The sequence below is a fragment of the Rhinopithecus bieti genome, unplaced genomic scaffold, assembly GCF_001698545.2.
Source record: "Rhinopithecus bieti isolate Rb0 unplaced genomic scaffold, ASM169854v2 scaffold_36315, whole genome shotgun sequence".
Classification (NCBI taxonomy): Eukaryota; Metazoa; Chordata; class Mammalia; order Primates; family Cercopithecidae; genus Rhinopithecus; species Rhinopithecus bieti.
In genome coordinates, this window is record NW_016815814.1 from 2,244,484 (window position 1) to 2,266,427 (window position 21,944).

Genomic DNA, 21,944 nt, shown 5'->3' on the forward strand with positions numbered 1-21,944 from the left:
TTTTTTTTTGAGACCGGAGTCTCGCTCTATCGCCAGGCTGGAGTGAAATGGCGCAATCTCGGCTCGCTGCAACGTCTGACTCCCTGGTTCAAGTGATTCTCCTGCCTCAGCCTCCTGAGTAGCTGGGATTACAGGCACACGCCACCATGACCAGCTAATTTCTGTATTTTTAGTAGAGAGGGAGTTTCACCATGTTGGCCAGGATGGTCTCGATCTCCTGATCTTGTGATCTGCCCACCTTGGCCTCCCAAAGTGCTGGGATTATAGGCATGAGTCACCGTGCCTGGCCTGTTCTTAAGTTTTCGCAGACAGGGGTCTTGCTATGTTGCCCAGGCTGGTCTCCAACTCCTAGCTTCAAGCAATCGTCCCATTTCAGCCTTGCAAAGTATTGGGATTACAAGCACGAGCCACTGTGTCTGGCCACCAGTATTTGTAATCAATTGCCTTTTGCTTGTAATTTTAAGGGGCCTAGTTTACGAGTGGAGAAAAATGTTCTTTGTGTGCTTAAAACCAACTATGAAGCACTTGTAATTTTGGCTTCATTGAGTTCTTTTTATGTTGACTTCTCAATTTATAACAGTGAAAGATTGGAAGTTTTTTTAAAAGATTGCATACTATATGTGTACTTCAAAATTTTCAGAGTACTTAATATATACAAATAATTCTTACAAATAATTAGTGACAGGCTTAAAGTTGGTGAATTGAACCCATGTATAATTTATTTTTACCTCCTCCCCAAACTCCAATCAAAAGAAAGGGTTATGAACTCACAAGGACAAAAATGAAGAGCAGAGAAGAGACAGCATCTAAATGTGGTAATTCAGAACATTTAGAAAGTTGAATGGTTAACTAACTTAGCAGAATGATTCTAAGCTTTATCAGCTTGGAAATCTGAGAACCAAACTGAGTTATAATGGAGAATCCATGAAAGGCTCAGAAATTGATGGCACAAGCAACTGGAAGTGAGGATGAGAGTGAGGCTAAAATCAAAGATTGGTTAAAGTCTGTTTTAAGAAGGAATTGGAACACACAAGATCGCCTCCCCTACTCTGTTCACCTGGACAGCTCTCTCTCCTGCACCCTAGCAGGAGACTGGGGAGAGTCTCTAGACTGGCAAACATGAGGCAGAGATGGGGTATATGTGTTGGGGAACTAAGTGACAGTAAGCATATTTGCATATTGACATCTGTGCCCTGTAGCTGACTTCCTGACTCCCTGGCAGCTGGACTTATACTGTCTAGGCAAGAGATGTGAAAAAGCCCTGTTTAGGAAATCTTATCTCTCCAAAGAAATGGTGCTACTAGATCACTCAAAGTATAGCTCTCACTCAACAACCCTATCATTCACCCAGAGTTCCAGTGCCCTTTCTACAGAAGCAAAGCCAAAGATCTCACCAAACACTGAAGGAAACCTCTATGTATGGAATATAAAGATGAAACCAGGTCCAAAAAAATAAGTTCAAAACAAACAGATTAGCCAAGACCAGTAAAAACTTTAAAGCAAACCCGAAACCTGTCATTATCCTCGGGGATATTGTATATTGAATTTTTGAAACAAAAGTTGGATAATACATAAAAGAGCTCTTGGGAATGCAATTTTAGATACCTATTTTTGGAGTTGTAACACCCGAATGCTAGGATTCCAGAAGGAAGGAAGAAAACAAATAATCAAAAATGAGTCAAGGAAATACTCCAAAGTCAAAAATAATGTGTTTTCTGAGAGGGCTTATGGAGGATCCAGCGTAGTCTGTAAACATCTGGACCTGGGCACACTGTCATGAAATTTTGAGACAGTGGGAACAAATAACTGGTTCTGTAGATTTCCAAAGAGCTGGGGTAGTAGGGTGGAGTGGTGGGAGTAGGGCTTCGTATAAACAACCAGGAGTCATAATGGCACCAGATTTCTTAGTGGCAGTGTTAGAAACCCACAAGAACATGGAGCATTTTGCCTTTGCAATTCTGAGGGACAGTTATTTCCAACTTAAAATTCTCTATAAACTCAAATGGTAGTAGACACTTTTAGGTATGTAAGGCCTTCTCATTTTGGAAACTACTGGAGGATGTGCTCCCACTGCAATAAGGTCATAAATCAAAAAAGTAGAGAGTGTAGGATCCAGGAATCTGAGGGTCCAGCATGAGAGGGAGGATCCCCGATATGATGAAGAGCGCCAGAGATGACAGGCCTGAAGACAAAAAGTCTAGAGTGCAGCAGGTTGGAAGGCTCAAGGAGTGCTTTCCAGACAATAAAATTGATAGAATTACATAATATTTTTAGTTGAATGTATTTAGAACAAAAGTTAGGGGTTGAATTATAATTAACATAGAACACCCAGCAAAGGAATTAACTGTGTACCAAACAAATGTGCAGGAAAGAAAAACTAATCATAATACCTAGTTCTGTTTATCTGTATTGTATAGTTATAACAATGAAAAATGCTGGATTTTTTTGGGGGGTGAAGTCGGGGAACGAGTGTTGCCTCAGTTTGTTGCCCAGGCTGGAGGCATGCCGGCTAATCTTTTTTTTTTTTTTTTTTTTTTTTTTAATGTATTAGAGACCTGGTTTCACCATGTTGGTCAGGCCTGTCTTGAACTCCTGACCTCAAGTGATCTGCCCACCTCAGCCTCCCAAAATGCTGGGATTACAGGCGTGAGCCACCACACCCGGCTGAAAAATGCTGAATTTCTAATGAAAATAAAGATACAGCCATTGGAATGGTACAGAGTTTGTGAAGTGTGTAGGGGGGGAGATGGAGGGAAGAAATGTGTGTGAAAGCTAAAAATCTTAGAGACCTGGAGGTAAATAGTGAAAGTCAGCTGAAAACTTTATTGCCACTGCATAAAAGCAAATAGAGAATGAGGCCAGGGTGACAAACTGCTTTTTTTTTCCACAGCAGGAGTTGTAGAATTAGTTGGCACTTTGTGCTTTACTTTTCAAATAAAGGGGCTATTTTTTAGTTTGAATTTAAAAATAATACAGATACAAGTATACATGACAATATGGATTAATCTCACAATCATAAAGTTGAGAGAAGCCAGACATGAAAGAGATTCCATTTATAAAATGTACAGAAACAGAAAATAGCTACTGGTGTGTGTGTGTGTGTGTCCATGTTGGGTGGGAGGAGGGGGAGGGGAGATGTCTGGTGACTAGAAGATCTGGGTGCTGGTTATTGGGTGTTCACTTTGTGAAAATTCATCAAACTGGACATTTATGACCTATGCATTCTCTTTATGTAGATTAAATGTAGTAAAACATTCCCCCCAAATGATACAGATAAAACACTTTCACATTACCATGTCAGTATTCACTGAGATGTGTATAACTACATGTATTTGACTCTACAGAAAAATAATATGCAGAAATGTTTACTTGGTAATTTTTAAATTTTCTAGAACAGACTGACAGTGACGTGCATATTTGATTGTGAGGACAGTTTTTGTCATAGTATCTGGTTATCGTGTAGTATTAAACTACTGAGGTAGGGGCCAACAAACTACGGACCAAACCAGATCCTGTCCATGGCCTGTTTATGTCTGATTTTGAACTAAGAATACTTTTTACCTCAAGTGTTGTTTTGGAAAAAAAAAAAGAAAATGTGAAAGAAACTACATGTAGCCTACAAAACTTAAAAATATTTACTATCTGGCCCTTGTACAAGAATACCCAAAAAATAATGCCTGTTATCCTAGGAGAAAGAAACCATGAAAATTGTAACTGGAGGTCACTCAAGTTTTGTTGTTTTGTTTTTTTGTGTGTCTTTAAATTCACCACCTGAATATAGCTAAAGTAATTTTTATTTATTTATTTATTTGAGATGTAGTCTTGCTCTGTTGCCCAGTCTGGAGTGCAGTGGCGCGATATCAGCTCGCTGCAGCCTCCACCTCCCGGGTTCAAGCGGTTCTGCATCAGCCTTCCCAGTAGCTGGGATTACAGGCACGTGCCACCACGCCCAGCTAATGTTTTGTATTTTTTTAGTAGAGACGAGGTTTCATCGTGTTAGCCAGGATGGTCTCGATCTCCTGATCTTGTGATCCACCTGCCTCGGCCTTCCAAAGTGCTGGGATTACAGGTGTGAGCCACTGCGCCCAGCCCCCTAGTAATATTTTTTAAAATTGCAATTTGATGAAGCAGACCATGAATGAGGAGTTTCTCAGACACTGAAGCTTGATTTGTTCCTGTCTGTTGCAGGTTGTAGGTGGCCTAGATATCCACAAAAAGATGGTGGTAGATGTGTGACTCTTATCAAGAGAGTACCACCCAACACTTTTGCTTTCTTCTCCATCTCTGAAGATCTGCTCAAGACGTCCAGCAATGCTCTCTGTGTATTTAAATGGAAGTATTTTTCTCTGTGAAGCCACATTTTCCAACATGAGCCTCATGAAGCCAACTAAGTGTTATTGAACTGTAATTCTCTCAATAACTCAGTGTAGCACTTTAAAGTCTGAAGGACAGCAGCATGAAAAGAGCATATCAATGTGGTGGAGAAAGGGAAGGGGTTGGCTTTTTAATTTATTTTTCTTCATCTTTTATAACAAGAAAGTATCTATATATACATATGTAAATATTTATATATAGATATATGTAGCTTTCTATATATGTAGTAGGTTGGCTTTAATTTAATATACTTGATTCAGAAACAAAACAATAGAGTACAAAAGTGCCAAGCAGAACATAAAACATCCTTACTTTTATTTCACACAGTTTTATATATAGATAGAAGACTGTACAATTTGAGCCGGGTGTTAGGCCAGCTATTTTCCTTTTCCTGTGCTTTCTCCTCTGAGAGATTGACAAAGCATTTGTTAACGTCCTATTATTTACCTTAATTACATTTTTGTAACAAAGGAGTCTGTAACTTTATTTATACTTATGAATATATTTCCAGGGACTACTACTCATTGCTGAGCAGCTTTTAATACACCTCTGCTTGAGGAGAAAGTCTAGTTCATTGCTACTGCCAAGAGCTAGTTCTTGTGTTCATATAGTAACTGCACAGTGCTTATGGCTGCTTCATTGTTACTTTGTAACTAGGAGCCATTGCATTTATTAAATGTCCCTCAGTAACGTAAGTGCTAGTTGTGATTTTATACATAAAGGCCAGATGCTGTCTGAGGCAATCATGACTAATATTGTTATGTATCACTTACTGAAGAATACCTGAAGTGATCATGTAACTACTTAGGATATCCATTTGTTTGATTACATGGGTAAATAATTTGTCATTAAACTTGTGTTTGAATCATGAATTTCCCTTCTGTGTTTCAAAAGACTTGCAGCTAATCTAAAAAACTGGTGATATTTAATATGCATGTATGTATCTAAACACCCACATATATTTGTGGTTTAAGTGTGAGAAATCTTGCTAATAATGTATATGCCACAGAAGAGCAAAATTTTATCCAAATTTGTATGTCTTAAATTTCTTTACCACGAGGGATAGAGCATGCATAATTTTTTTCTTGATTTGCTTATATAATTGGTAATGGATGATAACTTAATAAATTTGTGTGATATAAAAGTAGTGTATCATGTTCTACCATTTGATCTTATCCCTTCCCATTTCTGCAAAGGTACTATTGGCTGGAAGAAAAACATTTTGGTTAGCTTTGTATGACAGTAGTCTTTCCCTTTATAGTTTTTTCTATAAAAACTGGTTTTAAAATCAGTAGAAAAGGGCAGGTTGAATCAAGGTGAATGAATCTGAAATTGAGCACACCTGCCTGTCATCGCTGTTCCTTCAACTGAGTGCTGCACATCATGGGCTCTGTCTGTGAGAGAAAAATCCCGGTGCTTGGTGTCCTTGCATGACATGGAGTTTTGCATGTAGATCAATTTAAAATGTACCTCTTGTTTACATAATTTGCATAATTTTGAAAGATAATGTTGCCAAACTTTGGAAATGTTAATGTTCAGACTGAAACTCTCCACTACATGTAACTTTCTTCCTCTGGATCGGTGGCATGGCTTATAATCCCAGCCAGTGGTTTGAACTGTTCCAGTGTCAACTGCCATGTGCTCTGCTTCAGGGGGGAACTAGTCTTTTGTGAATTTTTTGTACATAAGTATTTGTTACAAATATTTTAGCAAATGCTTTCTATTTCTCTTGCTTGTGCATATCTTGGCTGGCGTTACAGAAAAATAGTGCAAACATTATTTCCTTACCGGGGAATGAGGGTTTTTTCTTTTTTTTTTCTTTTTCTTTTTTTTTAGTTTGTGTGTGGGGTGGGTAGGGGAGGGGTGGTTTATGTTGAATGTTTAGTTTTTCTTCTGCATGATACGTCATGTTGTGGGATCTTTAGAAAACTTCATACTGTATGAATAAGAAAATAAAATATTTGAAACTTGCTTGAATGTATTCAGTGGTCTTTAATGGCTCTCCATAGCTATGAGAATTTTTTTTCCTCCCAGTCTTTTAAATTCTTAGAAACAGCCTGGTAAAGTGACATTTAATCTCTATAAAAACCTACAAATTCCTGTAGTACTCTCCCATCCCCCTCCCCATGACTTCCCTTACTACCCCTCTCTACTCCAGCCATGTTAGTCTCCTGTGGTACCTGGAGTCTTGGGTTTGCGTCTCGTAGGCCCTTGCGCTATTTGTCCCTTTCCCCTCCCCATATCTCATAGCTAATGCCTTCAGGTGTTTGTTCAGTTATGGCCTAACTCAAAAGGAATTGTCCTGGCTACCCTATTTAAAAATACAGATATACCTGGCTCTCCTTTCCTCTGTATTTTTCCTCCTTCAGTGGCATTTATCCTTTTCTGACACAGTTTACTTACATATTTTGTATTCCCCGACTACTGAATAAAATGAACGAAAGCTCCACAAGGGTAGTGATTTGTCTCTTGTTCACTGATAGCCCCAGCCCAGTTGTCCAGAGTATTACCTAGCTCTTAGTGTTTACCCAATAAATAATAATGTGATACTGTTTATGCAGGTTGTGATTTTATAATAAGTGCTATTCAGTGTTTTGTCACTGCAAAAGGTAAAATTGGTATTTCTTGAGACTTCATTTATTTGGTAACTTTGCTTTCATTTAGTCATTATTTCATTTATTTACAGCCCCTACATGTCCATCACTGTAATAGGCACTTGAGATGCTCCGGCAAATGACACCCCTGGCCCAGAGAAGTTGGGGGATATTTTATATCCAGAACACCTGTATCACCAGATGTGCACTAGTTACAATGGGTTATGTGACTTGTTAAAACATCCCAGGAATAAAGGTTAAGTCTAAGCAAGTAGATGAATTTAAGCCCCAAACCCTCCCCCCCTACTTTTTTTTTGAGACAGGATCTTGTTTTGTTCATCTGGGCTGGAGTGCAGTGGCATGATTAAGGCTTACTGCAGTCTCAGTCTCCTGAGGTCAAGCAATCCTCCCATTTCAGCCTCCAGAGTAGCTGGAACCACAGATGCATGCCAGTGCCTGGCTGTTTTTGTTTTGTTTTGTTAAGACAGGGTGTTACGTTGCCAGGCTGGTCTCAAACTGGGCTCAAGCAGTCCTCCCACGTTGGCCTCCCAGTGTTGGAATTACAGGCTTAAGCCACCGCACCCGGCCCTTTTTTTTAACCTACTTCTAACAGTCTTAAAAGTAGACAAGATGAATATCCAAGGAGCATGAGCTTTCATGCATACCATCTTAGTTCTAGGTGGCATGAGAGTTGGAGCCCAATCTTCTGGAGCGAGTGACTGGGAGGAAACCCCATGGGTCTCCCTTGTCAGCCACGAATACCTAAGAAAATGCTCTTCTCTCAGGCCCATCCCCCAGGCAATGTATCAATGAATACATATGTAAAGTATATGTCAGGAAATCGTACCAGATAACTGAGTATCCAAAATCGTCAGAAGCCTTAGGGTGGCAGGCAGACACAATAATTACAACATAGAGGGACAAGTGCCATAGAAACAGGTAAGGTTGGAAGTATTAGATTTAGTGTCTTGGTCTTAGAGAAGGGTTTAATGAAATTATTTGATCCAGGTTAAGAACCTGGAAGCCAGTATGATGGTCAAATTTATTACCTCTATTCCTTCTTCATACCTTCCCATCCCAAGAATTATTAGTTGGGTTCCCCCTAACATTTTCTCTCCCTTTTCAAAAGCCCCAAGTAGTACTACTACTGCTTTTGGGGAACAGGAGATACAAACACTTAACTAAGTAGGGGGGCCCAAAGCAAGTCTTTAAACCAAATTTCAGCATTCCAAATTTTAGCAGCTGCTAGGGAAATGTATTTGCTCTCTTGTATTACTGACAGTTGTAATTACATAGGAAATCTTCAAAAGGAAGTAATTTGGATAATACCAAAACATTATTTCCCTTTAATACAGATAACCCATATTTTCCCAGTTGAAATGATGCTTCTTTAACTTCCTGCCTCCTCCGTTCCTTCAAAGTCGATTCAAAACATTTATGGTCACCTAGCAATGGTTCAGTTCAGTCCAAGTGCTTGGAAAACCTGATTACAGGCATGGACCCATTCCCCAGGAAAGTAAATGAAGTGGTCACAATTTTGAATTTAACTTCCTGGGTAAAGGACAAAGGCAGGCAAGTACCTTTGGAAACCTGTACAGACTCCAGAATAAAAAAAGTCCCAAATCTCTTTTTCAAAAAGGTATGAGTAAAAGGATCTGATACCATTGTACACATCCTTGCTCCATGCTGCTATTGCCAGAGGATAAAACAATAGTTGGAGGTGGGACATACTCAGCAATTTCCAGTTGGATAAAGCATTAATGAATGAATCACATTTTTAAAAACATTTAAGTATATCCAATCCCACGTACTGTACAAACTAAAACAGTGGCATATGTAACTGATAGAAAGGAAATAAGCTTAACAATTTTTCTTTTAGTTCCTACATGAACTTTCTAATACTCCCATCATTGAAGTTTACGTTTTCATCAAGGGTTTTAGAGATGCCCAAGAGAAGTATCAAAGTCACGTTTAATAAAGTAAGTTCCTTCCATTTTATAATGTATAATCATACTATTTAAACATGCAGAAACTAGCGAATCTGAATTTATAGAGCATAGTTTTTTGGGTGGGAAAAAACATTTATCTCACCTTTACTAGAGGAAACAGACTTATGATGGTTCTATTTTTCAACTTTAGAATTATTCATTCAGTAGAAGCTGTACCTCAAGTACCCAACCATTCTGTTTTCACTTTGAATGTAATCTTCAAAATTACGTGAGACATTCAACATACTTTATTATAAAATAGGCTTTGTATTAGACGATTCTGCCCAAGTGTAGGCTAATGTAGTGTTCGGAGCACTTTTAAGGTAGGCTACGCTGTGATGTTCGACGTTTGGTCTTTTCAACTCACAATGGGCTTATCTGGACATAAACCCATTGTAAGTTGAGAAGCATCTGTATACCCAACATTGGTTATGTACACTTTCATTAAATACTCATTTGAAAAATAAAACTTTCTTCACATCAACCCTGTGATGTAGGTCTTTAATTTTTAAAACTGCAAAACAGGTTCCAAGATGAGCTCTTATTGATGTATATGGTGTAGTACAGTATAGCCAAAACCACTGCTTATGACCTCTCAAATATTCACACATCAAGGCCAGGCACAGTGGCTTATGCCTGTAATCCCAGCACTTTGGGAGGCCGAGGTGGATGGATCACTTGAGGTCAGGAGTTTGAGACCAGCCTGGTCAACATGGTGAAACCCCATCTCTACAAAAAATACAAAAAATTAGCTAGGCATGGTGGTGGACACCTGTAGTCCCACCTACTAGGGAGGCTGGGGCAGGAGGATCACTTGAACCCAGGAAGTAGAGGCTGCAGTGAGCTGAGATTACACCACTGCACTCCAGCCTGGGTGACAAAGTGAGACCCTGTCCCCCAACAAATATTTACACATCACCCAGTAGTAAGGAAGGGTTATCATTCAGAGAGGTTTTTCTGAGATAATCTATTAAATTACAATTATAAAGAAGAAAATGTTTATACATTTTTATGAAGTTATAAATTTATAAATATAAAAGTATAAATTCATATAGAGCTGTTTTAACTTCTTGTTTAAAGAAGTTTCCCTCTGAGGATTACAGACTATGTAATCTGCTACATGTAATTTCAGATAAATGATAAATTATACCTAATGTGTAAGTATAATAGAATCAATTTTTGATATTTAAATTATTCTAAAACCTGTTGAGTGTGAATACTCTTAAATCTTTCTTTTCTGTTTATGCTTCTGGCTGAGAATGGAAGAAGGGACGGAGGCCTCAAATGACTGAAATTCTTCAGACGGTTTCTTGTGACCGACCACTCATAAAGCATTTTTCTCCAGAGTCCAAAGGCAAGATAAAAAGTCTCTGACTTGAAATCACAATCGATCTGCTGATCTGCTAGCCACAGCTCGAATATTGCCATAAACCTTGGAAGGAGGATTTCCTGCAAAGGGGGAAAAAAGTATTTACACAAATAGACTCACATTTATAGAGCCTACAGTCGCCCCTCAGTGTCTAAGGAAGACTGGTTTCAGGACTCTCACAGACACCACAATCCTTGAATGCTCAAGTCTCTTATATAAAAAATATGCACATTAACTACACACATCCTCCCATATACTCTGAATCATCTCTAGATTACTTATACCTAATACAATGTAAATGCTATGTAAATAGTTAATACTGTATTGTGTTTTAAAATTTGTATTATTTTTAATTTGCCGTGATATTTTTATATATTTTCTGAGTATCTGATCTGCCATTGGTTTAATCCACAGATGTGGACCTTGCAGATACAGAGGGCAGACTGTACATGAAAAAGGGTCTAGAACCCTAGAAAGAACAGAGACATTTTCTTGAAATTACAAAAAAAAAAAAAAAACCTTACAGGAAATAATACCCAAATATTCTCCAAAAAATATTTTAAACTTCTAAGAGCGAAAGGCACTGTGTTGTTAAAATATTTCAAAAAGAAGCCACGGAGGCCTGGGAACCAGAGAATCCCAATTTTCTGAGCAAGCCGCTAAGATCCTGTAACTCTTATCAGAAAGTACTGACTGTGCTGTGGGATCAAGAAAATGGGTTAAGTGGATCAATTAAATTAACTGAAGCTGTTCAGCAGCTCCTCCTTGGTTGAACCTAAAATGTGATGTTCCCTGCTATTCTCTGCACCTTATCAGGAAGGCAGCAAAGATTTAAGCAATATTACCCAATAAACACTTTCTCTTCTCTTGCAGACAAATGGAGTCTAAGCAAAAATATTTCTACTTCTGGCTGGGCGCGGTGGCTCACGCCTGTAATCCCAGCACTCTGGGAGGCTGAGGTGGGCGGATCACAAGGTCAGGAGTTCGACACCAGCCTGGCCAATATGGTGAAAGCCCGTCTCTACTAAAAATACAAAAATTAGCCGGGCGTAGTGGCATGCACCTTTGGTCTCAGCTACTCAGGAGTCTGAGGCAAGAGAATCGCTTGAACTTGGGAGGCAGAGGTTGCAGAGAGCCAAGATCATGCCACTGCACTCCAACCTAGGCAACACAGTGAGACTCAGTCTCAAAAAAAAAAAAAAAAAAAAATTCTACTTCCTTCTCTAGGTCCACCTTTGCCAACTCCCAAGGGTTTCTACTTGCTATCTTTAATATTACCCTAAATTGCTTTGCAAATGTAGTTTTGACTTCCGCAATTAACTCCCTATCCCTCCCAGAGAAAACACCAAAGAAAAACTGCTATTACCCAAGATTAGGTTGCAAATGGCAGTTCTTGCCATCTTGATGTTTTGGAAGGAGCCAAGGATGTGAACTTTCCTGAAAGAAATAAAATGAGACAAATTAGTGGCTGGGATGCAATGACTCCAAGGCAGGTAGATGGTTTGTGGCCAGGAGTTTCAGACAAGCCTGCACAGCATAATGAGACCCCCATCTCTACAAAAAAAATTCAACAGCTGGATGTAGCAGCATGTGCCTGTAGAGTGCCAGCATGCCAACCTGAGTGACCAAAACCCTCTCTTAAAAAAAAAAAAAAGACATTATAAACAAAAAAGCACTTCCTTACCTAAGTCCTGTACTCCAAAAATGCTGGAAAATCATATTTGAGTCAGATTCTTTAATGAGGGCAGTGGTTATGGCTGGACAACTCCACAAATATACTAAAAACCACTTTTTAAAAGGGTGAATTTTATGGTATATAAATTGTATCCCAATAAAAAATTATTAGAAAAGACAGAATTTTTTTGAAAAAGTAAAGTGTGTGAAGATTATTCGTTAATGATGGCTCCCATCCCATGAATGCTTTATGTGCCAGGGCTTTCTATACATGCCCTCATTTAATCCTCACATGACCTTCCTGTTTTACAGATGAGGAAAGAAAGAAGTTTAAAAGAAATCAAAAAGCCTGCCCAAGACGACACACTGGCTGAGCTGGTTACTGACAACCCATAAACGCAACACTGTACTCAATTTCAACATAATTGGTTTTCAACTGCAAAGTTTTCTAAAGATTATCTAAATTTCTTCAGGGCTCTGAGGATCATTTAGACCCTTTTAATGAACATTCTTTACTGAATGACAAAACTGACAAGATACAATTTTGCCTTTTTGAGTCCATCTTCCAAACTGTTTTCACTGTGCCCTGTACAACAGTTACCAGCTAAAGCTTCTATATCTTCAACCCCTCTTAATATTCCCTTCACATTCTGGCTTTAACTAAGGCCAGATCTCAAATGGTTGCGTTTTTCCTCCACAAACCAGGTACCTCTGGGGGCTGGGGAGGAGCAGGTGCCTTCATGCCACATCCAGACCACATGCTCTCCCTCCAACCTCCCTGAAAACCCTTTGGCTTTGGATCCACTCTCAGGCCACATCACCCCCACCCTGCCTGGCTGCGGTCCTCAGCTGCCCCTGCAGATCACCTGTGAGGACATCAGCTCCTGGCTTGCTGTCTTTCTCCTGCTATTCCCATCACCATGCTCAATCATGTCAATACCCACGAAGATGATAATCCCAACATGCCAGTCTCTGAGGTCCCTGATATTCTTTATGCCAACACGGGGTACCGTCCACCCTACTCCAGCCTCTTATGTCCATGGTCACAACCTGGACTTAGTCATTACCAAAAACTGCAACCCCTCATAATTTCGATTTCAAACATCCAACTCTCCCTCCACCACTTTCTGTCATTCCAGCTCCTATCAACACAAATAAGCCTTCACTCCCACCCCAGGACCTCCCATCTATGGATCCTACCCACCTTCACTGCCCCTCGCCCCCTCATATCCCACCTCCTTCCTCTGCTCACAATCATCCAATGACTTTCTATTCACTCAGAGTAAAAGCCGAAGTCCTTATGAGGACCTGAAGACCCTATTATTTTTGACCTCATCTATCACTCTCCACTCTCTCCCTTTTGTCCTTGGCCAAGCCTCCTCGCTCACTGCCAGATGTGCCCTCGACTTAAGATCTTTGTGCTTTCCCCTTCCTCTGTAACACTCTTTCTCCAGACACCTGCAGATGAACCAAACAAACATTTACAAATGCTCCTCCCCAAACTCCACTAAAATGACAATAAAGATATAAGCCCAAAAGGAAGAAGAGAGTGATAACAGTAGTGAAATCCAGAAAGGTGGAAAGCAGATGGAGGAGATGGAATTGACTGTGCAGACCCAAGTCAACTGCTGCCTGAATCAGCAGCGGGAATATCAAGAAGCAGAACTCCGGGAAAGAGACTCCAAGAGGCAGGCGACAGGGAACCCAGGATGATGGCTGTGCAGCCAGAATGCAGGCAGAGAGCATGGGGGCGTTTTGGGAATAGACATCTCCAGGAGAGATTTTTTTCAAATATTAGATGCATTCAAATACATCAAGAGGAGATACAATGTATAGCTTCTTACTGAATTAGTAAGATGAAAGCGAAGAAAGGAGATAGACACATAAGAGTTACTTCCTCAAGTGAAAACAATGCTGCAAAAGAAAGATAAGGCAGTCACAGTATTTCACCTGGCTCACCTATAAGTACACTGAGCACTGATTTCTGTTTTCAGGTAATACTGAACATTAATCTAACAAAAACCACAAGGGGACCATCAGGAGGGCAAAGACGAATAAATCGGAGTGTCAGAAAGGCTGAGTGTGCGTGGTGGAAGTAAGGGAGTGAAACACAGCTAAATCTTCATCTTTGATGGTAGAATGTCAATAGTGAATCTGAAAAATAAAACTATATATGAACTGTATATGAACTGTATATGTATATGAACTGTATATGAAAAGGCTGTATATGAACAAAATATCTGGAAATACAGAGGTAAATAATTTTTTAAGATAAGCTAAAAGAGTTGAAATTGGTTCCCCTGAAAAGGGTGAAATGGAGGTAGGCAGCAGACATTTTTTTTTTTTTTGAGACGGAGTCTCACTCTGTTGCCCAGGCTGGAGTGCAGTGGAGCGATCTCAGCTCACTGCAAGCTCCGCCTCCCACGTTCATGCCATCCTCCTGCCTCAGCCTCCCAAGCAGCTGGGACTACAGGCTCCCGCTACCACGCCTGGCTAATTCTTTGTATTTTTAGTGGAGACGGGGTTCCACCGTGTTAGCCAGGATGGTCTCAATCTCCTGACCTAGTGATCTGCCTGCCTCGGCCTCCCAAAGTGCTGGGATTACAGGCGTGAGCCACGGCACCCGGCCAATTTTTGGCTTTTTAAAACTATGTGTATGTTTAACTTTTAGTAAAATTATTTAAAACAGAGCATGACAGATGAGGAAATAAAGACGAAAAGAACAGATAAAGTGGGAGTAGTTTCGCTGCAGAAAGAGCCAAAGTAATGGGGCAACAGTTGGAAAGGAATGGAGGCTTCAAGATACAGAGGCAACATCGTTTCCCATCTGCTATGTTAAATATACCTGGAACCAATTGTTTTTAGTTTTCTATCTGGCTCACATTATACTGTATTTTATCAGGTTATTAGCAACTCATCAAAAATAACTTTTATAGGTACATAACAGCCCATCTTACAGCTTTATTATAATTAATATAAACTTTTAAATGTGGATTTCCAACTAGCCTGTCTATAGCAAAAGAGATAGTACATCTCTTAATTTCAAGTAGTCTGTAATTTAGTTTGTAAGAAAACACAAAAGATATAAGTAATTCAGTAGCGACATTATTCATAATAACCACAAACTGAAAACAACCCAAATGTCCATCTACTGTGACTGGACAAACAAAATATAATACAGCTGACTTTTGAGAATAGATTTGAACTGCACGGGTCGTTACACACAAACTTTTTTCAACACATATACTGGAAGGTATTTTAGAGATTTGAAAAAACCCCAGAGAGGAGCTGAGTATTGTAGAAATGTAAAAAAAAAAAAATAGAAAAAGCTATGTCATGATGCATAAATTATATGTAGGTACTAGTCTATCTTATTTACTACCATAAAAAAGTTAAAATTAATCAAAACTTACACACACAAACACAAGCCATATATGGTGCCATCTGTAGTCAAGAGAAATGGAAACAAATGCAAAGATGCAGTATTAAATCATAACTCCACAAAATTATCTGTAGTGCATACTGTACGACAATTTCACAGCCTCCTCCCACTGCTCTTGTGGTGAGCTCAGTTGTTTCAAGTATCCACTTAGAATGCCATGTGATGCTGATCATCTCCCATGAGCAGTTTTGACTCTCCAATAAATTGTCTATTACAGTAGAAAGTGATCTCTCACGGTTCTTGCCTATTTTTAATCTTAGTGCATACTGCAAGCTTTGGGACCATGTGACCTACACAACGTGGGTCCCACACAAAGTGTCACTCGTGATGTTGGGAGTGCTCCAAAGAAGCACACAAAAGTCATGACACCTCAAGAAAACGCTGAATTGGCCGAGTGCGGTGGCTCACACCTGTAATCCCAGCACTTTGGGAGGCTGAAGCGGGTGGATCATGAGGTCAGGAGATTGAGACCATCCTGGCTAACACGGTGAAACCCCGTCTCTACTAAAAATACAAAAAATTTAGCCAGGCGTGATGGCACACGCCTGTAGTCGCAGCTACTTGGGAGGCTGAGGCAGGAGAATCCATTGAACCCAGGAGGCAGAGGTTGCAGTGAGCCGAGATTGCACCATTGCACTCCAGCCTTGGCGACAGAGGGAGATTCCATCTCAAAAAAAAAAAAGAAAAAAAAAGAAAAGCTGAATTGCTCGACACGTACTGTTGACTGAGGCCTGCAGCTGCAGCTGTCTACCACTTCAAGATAAATGACTATACCATAGGACCCATTGTAAAAAATGAAAACAAAATTCATGAAGGTGTCACTGCAGCTACAACAGCAGATGTGACAACACCTGCAGTTTTGCCAAATACCCCTTTATCTTCCCCTAGCCCCCCAGGCAAGACAGAACAGACCATGGCAATAAGACACCAAATTGTAAACAAGACCTAAGACCACCCGGGCAAGGGTTGTCACGCACCCTACACTTAAAGAGTAAATGACATTCTAACTGTCACAGGATATTTTTTTCTCTAGCAGCTTAACAAGCACTGGCCTTGTGATAAACAATATTAAAACAATTACAGCTCACCAATAGCTAGATACAGATTGACCCCAGCTTCCCTCTTCCCACACTCTGTTCCACGAACCGTAACTACAGCTTTGATTCAACAAGAGACTGATCCCAGTAACATTTTCCTGATAAGAGATCACTGACCATGGACTGGTTCTACCAGCTTCCAAAGGCAGTGCATTCAGTCTTCACATCCTTGTCCCTACTTCATCTTGTACAGGACCTAACTGTCACGTATTTTAAATGTTAAGTCTCTACCCCAAAGCGTCCAGGGGTCGTATGTTACATTTATTCGGTATACAAGCATTAGGACCCCTCTTATATTCATAGCTCCTCCTATAACCTGTTAAATAAGTATACTGGCCAACCCATTCAGCATAAATTCCTGTCTCATTCTTTCCTCCTTCAAAGTGCCTGCTTTTGGTCTCTGCTGAAGGCTCTACTTCCCAGCCTGTCAGAATGGCCACCCTGCAGAATGCAACCCTTTATAAGAAATAACGTTTCCTCTCCAAATTTATAGATCTTGTCATTCTTTTGTTGACAATCTCAAATTGGAAATGCACCTTTTATGTGGGTGCAGGATTGTTCTAAGAAAGACTATCTACAGACTCTAATATGATGGAGAAAAAATTAAGTCATTATATGACAACTTACAGCAAAAGGAAAGTGAACGATCTAAAGCTGGAGAACTTAATGCCAGCAAAGGATGGTTTGATAATGTTAGAAAGAGGTCGCTTTAAAAATGTCAGGATAACAGGAGAAGCAGCTTCTGCTCACCAAAGGGCAGCAGACAAGTTCCCAGATGCCATTAAGAAAATCATTGAGGAGAAATAATATCTGCCTGAACAGATTTTTTGTGCAGATGAAAAATGTCCTATTCTGGAAAAAAAATGTCACAAAGGGCAATTATTAGTAAAGAAGAGAAGCAAGCACCAGGATTTAAGGCAGGAAAGGCTAGGCTAACTGTACTGTTTTGTGCAAATGCAGTCAGGTTTACGATCAGGACTACTCTTATCTATAAAGCTGCTAACCCCGATCCTTGAAGGGAAAAGGTAACACCAGAGGCCTGTTGTTTGGATGTACAAGAAGGCTTGCACAAGGAGAGCTCTTGTTCTGGATTGATTCCATCGATGCCTTGTCCCTGAAGTCACGAAGTGTCTTGCCAGTAAGGAATGCCTTTTAAAGTTCTTTTGCTATTGAACAATGTCCCAGCCACCCAGAACCCCATGAGTTCAACACTGAAAGGCAACAACGTGGTCTCCTTGCACCTAAACACGCTCTAATTCAGCCCCCAGAACAGGCAGTCATAAAGATCTTTAAGGTTCATTACACACAGTGCTCTATGGAAAATAGTCTCAATGCTATGGAAAAGAACTCGATGGAAAGAACATCATAGTCTGGAAGTACTACACCACTGAAGATGCTGTCATTATTATGGAAAAGCTGTGAAAGCCTCACGCCTGCAACTATAAATTCCTGCTGGAGAAAACCATGTCCAGAGGTTTTGCATAACAGTGCAGGATCTACGACAGAGCCAAACAAGAAATCATGAAAGAAACTGCGGATATGGCCAAAAATGAGGGGTGAAGGGTTTCAAGATACAGATCTCAGAGAAATCAAGAGCTAAGAGACACTATGCCAGAGGAATTAACAGAAGACGACTTGATGGAGGTGAGTGCTTCTGAAGCAGTGTCGGGTGATGAGGAAAGATGATGTAGAAGCAGCAGTGTCAGAAAACAAGGTGACATTAGGCAATTTGGCAGGTTTCTGATTATTCAAGATGCTTTTGATGTCTTTTATGACACAGACCCTTTTATGATGTGGGCACTAAAACTAAACAAACTGTGGAGGAGGATTGGTACCCTACAGAAACATTTTTAGAGAAGTGAAAGCACAAAAAAGTCAGAAATTACAATGTATTTCTGTAAAGTTCCAGAGTATGCTTGCCTCTCCTGCCTCCCCTTCAACGTCTTCCACCTCCGCCACTCATGAGACAGCAAGATTAACCCTTCTTCCTCCTCCTCAGCTTATTCACCATGAAGACGAGGATGAAGACCTTTATGATAATCCACTTCCACTTAATGAATAGTAAATAGATTTTCTCTTCCTTATAATTTTCTTAACATTTTCTTTTCTCTAGCTTACTTTATGAAAGAGTACAGCACGTAATACGTAAAATATACAAAATATGTGTTTATCAACTATTTGTTATTGGAATACCTTCCAGCCAAAAGCAGGAGTAGTTAAGTTTTGGGAGAGTCAAGTCATACATGGATTTTCAACCATGTTGGGGGTTCAGCATCCCTAATCCCTGCAATATTGAAGGGTCAACAGTATACCTGTGCAATGAAATAGTACTCGCCAATAAAAAGGAACTACTGATACACCCAACAAAATGGAGAAATTCAAAATAACATGCTAATTAAGAGAAGTCACACACCAAAGCCTACATACCATATAATTCCATTTATATGAATTTCTAGAAACTGTAAAATAAGAGTGATAGAAATTAGAGGAGTGGTTGTCTCGGAACAGGGTGGGGGCAGGCAATTGACTACAAACATGCACGAGGGAACTTGCAGGATAAGAGAACTGTATGAGTGTCATAGGACTACAATATACAACATTTGCCAAAAACTCATTGAACTGGATACTCAAAACAGGAGAATTTTATTGTGTGTAAATTATGCCACAATAAACTTTTAAAAAGTTGGTTTAACTAGTAATTTTAGGTTAACGCTTATAAATATACTTATAAATTTACCAGTAATAAACTTAATGACAGACTAACTATACAATTTCATTGGCAAATCAGTTACAGTTTTAGATTTCTAAATTCATTTTTTTTTTTTTTGAGATAGAGTCTCACTGTCGCCCAGGCTGGTTTCGAACTCCTGACCTCAGGTGATCCACCCACCTCAGCCTCCCAAAGTGCTGAAATTACAGGTGTGAGGCACCGCACCGGCCTTTTTTTCTTTTTTTCCTCGAGATGGAGTCTGTTGCCCAGGCTGGAATGCAGTGGCGTGATTTTGGCTCACTGCAGTCTCCGCCTCCTGGGTTCAAGCAATTCTCCTGCCTCAGTCTCCCAAGTAACTGGGATTACAGGCATGTGCCACCACGCCAGGCTAGTTTTTTTCTATTTTTAGTAGAGACTGGGTTTCACCATGTTGGTCAGGCTGGTTTTGAACTCCTGACCTCAGGTGAGCCACCCGTCTCGACCTTCCAAAGTGCTAGGATGACAGATGTGAGCCACTGCGACAGGCCATGGATTTCTAAATTCATGAAAGCTTTCAGGGCTACTCAGCCAGTCCATGACTTAACCGAAGATTTTTTTTTTTGACTTTATAATTATGCCAAAGTGATACGCATTCAGAAAGCTCTTCAATTTTCAAAGAGCAGTATCCTATGATATCAAATGAAGTATCAAATGAACTTCTGACTTACGAGATCTTTAATTTACAACAGGTTTATCTGGATATAACCCCACCATACGGTGAGGAGCATCTATATATGGATTTTTTAAAATTAATTTTTTATTTTTTGGAAACAGGGTTTCACTCTGTCACCCAGGCTAGTGGCACCCAGCGGTGCCATCATGGTTCACTGTGGCCTTGACATCCTGGGTTCAAGCAATCCTCCCACCTGAACCTCCTGAGTAGCTAGGGCTACAGGTGTGCACAATCACGGCTGCCTAATTTTTGTATTTTTTTTGTAGAGATGGGATCTCCCTATGTTGCCCAGATTGGTCTTCAACTTTGGGGCTCAAGCAATCCTTCCTCCCACCTTGGCCTCCCAAAGTGCTGGGATTATAGGCATGATCCACTGTGCCCAGACTATATGTGGTATTTTTCTTTTTATTTTGTTAGAGTCTCACTCTGTCGCCAACGGCTGAGTACAGTGGCATGACTGTGGCTCAATGCAGCTTCACCTTCTGGGCTCAGGCGATCCTCGCACTTCGGCCTCCCAAGTAGCTGGGACTACAAGTGTGGGCCGCCATACCTGGCTAATTTCTGTATTTTTTTTTTAGAGAAGGGCAGGCTAGTCTCAGACTCCTGAGATCAAGCCATCCACCTGCCTCAGCCTTCCAAAGTGCTGGGATTACAGACGTGAGCCACCATGTTTGGCCACAGTTTTACATATGGTGTGCATTTCCACATTTTTTAATAGCTTCTCCCAAGCCTCCGTATTTCTGACTCTAGACTCAATCCATAAAGATCAAAAAATAAAATTATATTCCTGGCTTCAGGTAAAGAGGGCCACCAACACAGTACTATAGTTATCCTTAAAGTGTAAAGAATATACAAAATTTAGATTTTATATAATAAGGAATCCTTCCGTTTAGAGTAAAACTGAGATATTAAATGAAATTATTTCATGATTTAGTTGCAAGCAGAACCCTCCTCCTCTCAGTCAACTGTTCAGTTTCCCAACTTCATAGCATTATATAATCTCTGAGCCATCTGCCAGTAAGATCCCCAGCCTGGGCAGCTTCAACCTCAGACAGGGGTAATCCCAGCTTCACTTCTGGCACCTTTATTTTAAGCACCTATCATCTTATTTATGTTCACATATAACTGCTCTCTAGTTTTGCCTAATGTACGATACCTCCTTTTATATAAGGCCTTAATATATATATGTATATATATAAAATAGATATATATATTTCCAAAGACTCACAAGGGCATCCAAAATACTGATTGCTTGTTCTCCCCTACTGATTTAATAGATTCCCTTGAGTATGTATGTATGTATGTATTTATTTGAGATGGAGTCTCGCTCTGTCATCCAGGCTGGAGTGCAGTGGCACGATCTCGGATCACTGCAACCTCCTCCTCCTCCCAGGTTCAAGTGATTCTCCTGCCTCAGCCTCCCGAGTAGCTGGGACTACAGGCGTGCGCCACCACGCCCAGCTAATTTTTGTATTTTTAGTAGAGATGGGGTTTCACCATGTTGGCCAGACTGGTCTCGAACTCCTAACATTAGGTGATCCACCCACCTCGGCCTCCCAAAGTGCTGGGATTGCAGGCGTGAGCCACTGCGCCCAACCCGAGATACTATTGAGATCTTCATCTGTAATAATAATTTCTTTTAATAGCATTTATAACATTTCCTCATTGTTAAATGAGAAAATACACAATTTCTGAAATTTTCTCCACTTAAGCCTCTTTCAAAGTTGGTGACTATTCACCCAAAAGTATACAGATGAATCCCAACTTAACATGGTTTGAACTGGGATCTTTCAACTTTACAAGGGTGCAAAGGTGATACACATTCAGAACGCTCTACTTCAAGTACACATTCAACCATTCTGTTTTTCATTTTTAGTACAGTATTCAATATTCAACACTCTGTCATAAAGTAGAATTTGTGTTGGATGACTTTGCCCAACTGTAGGCTAATGGTGTTCTGACCACGTTTATGATAGGCTAGGCT

The 21,944-nt window shown here is 40.1% G+C and overlaps 1 protein-coding gene across 1 annotated transcript in view; it reads left to right on the forward strand.

The window, feature by feature from the left end:
- DNAAF10 (dynein axonemal assembly factor 10) overlaps positions 1-21,944 on the forward strand; it is a 127,575-nt gene that overhangs the window by 73,931 nt on the left and 31,700 nt on the right.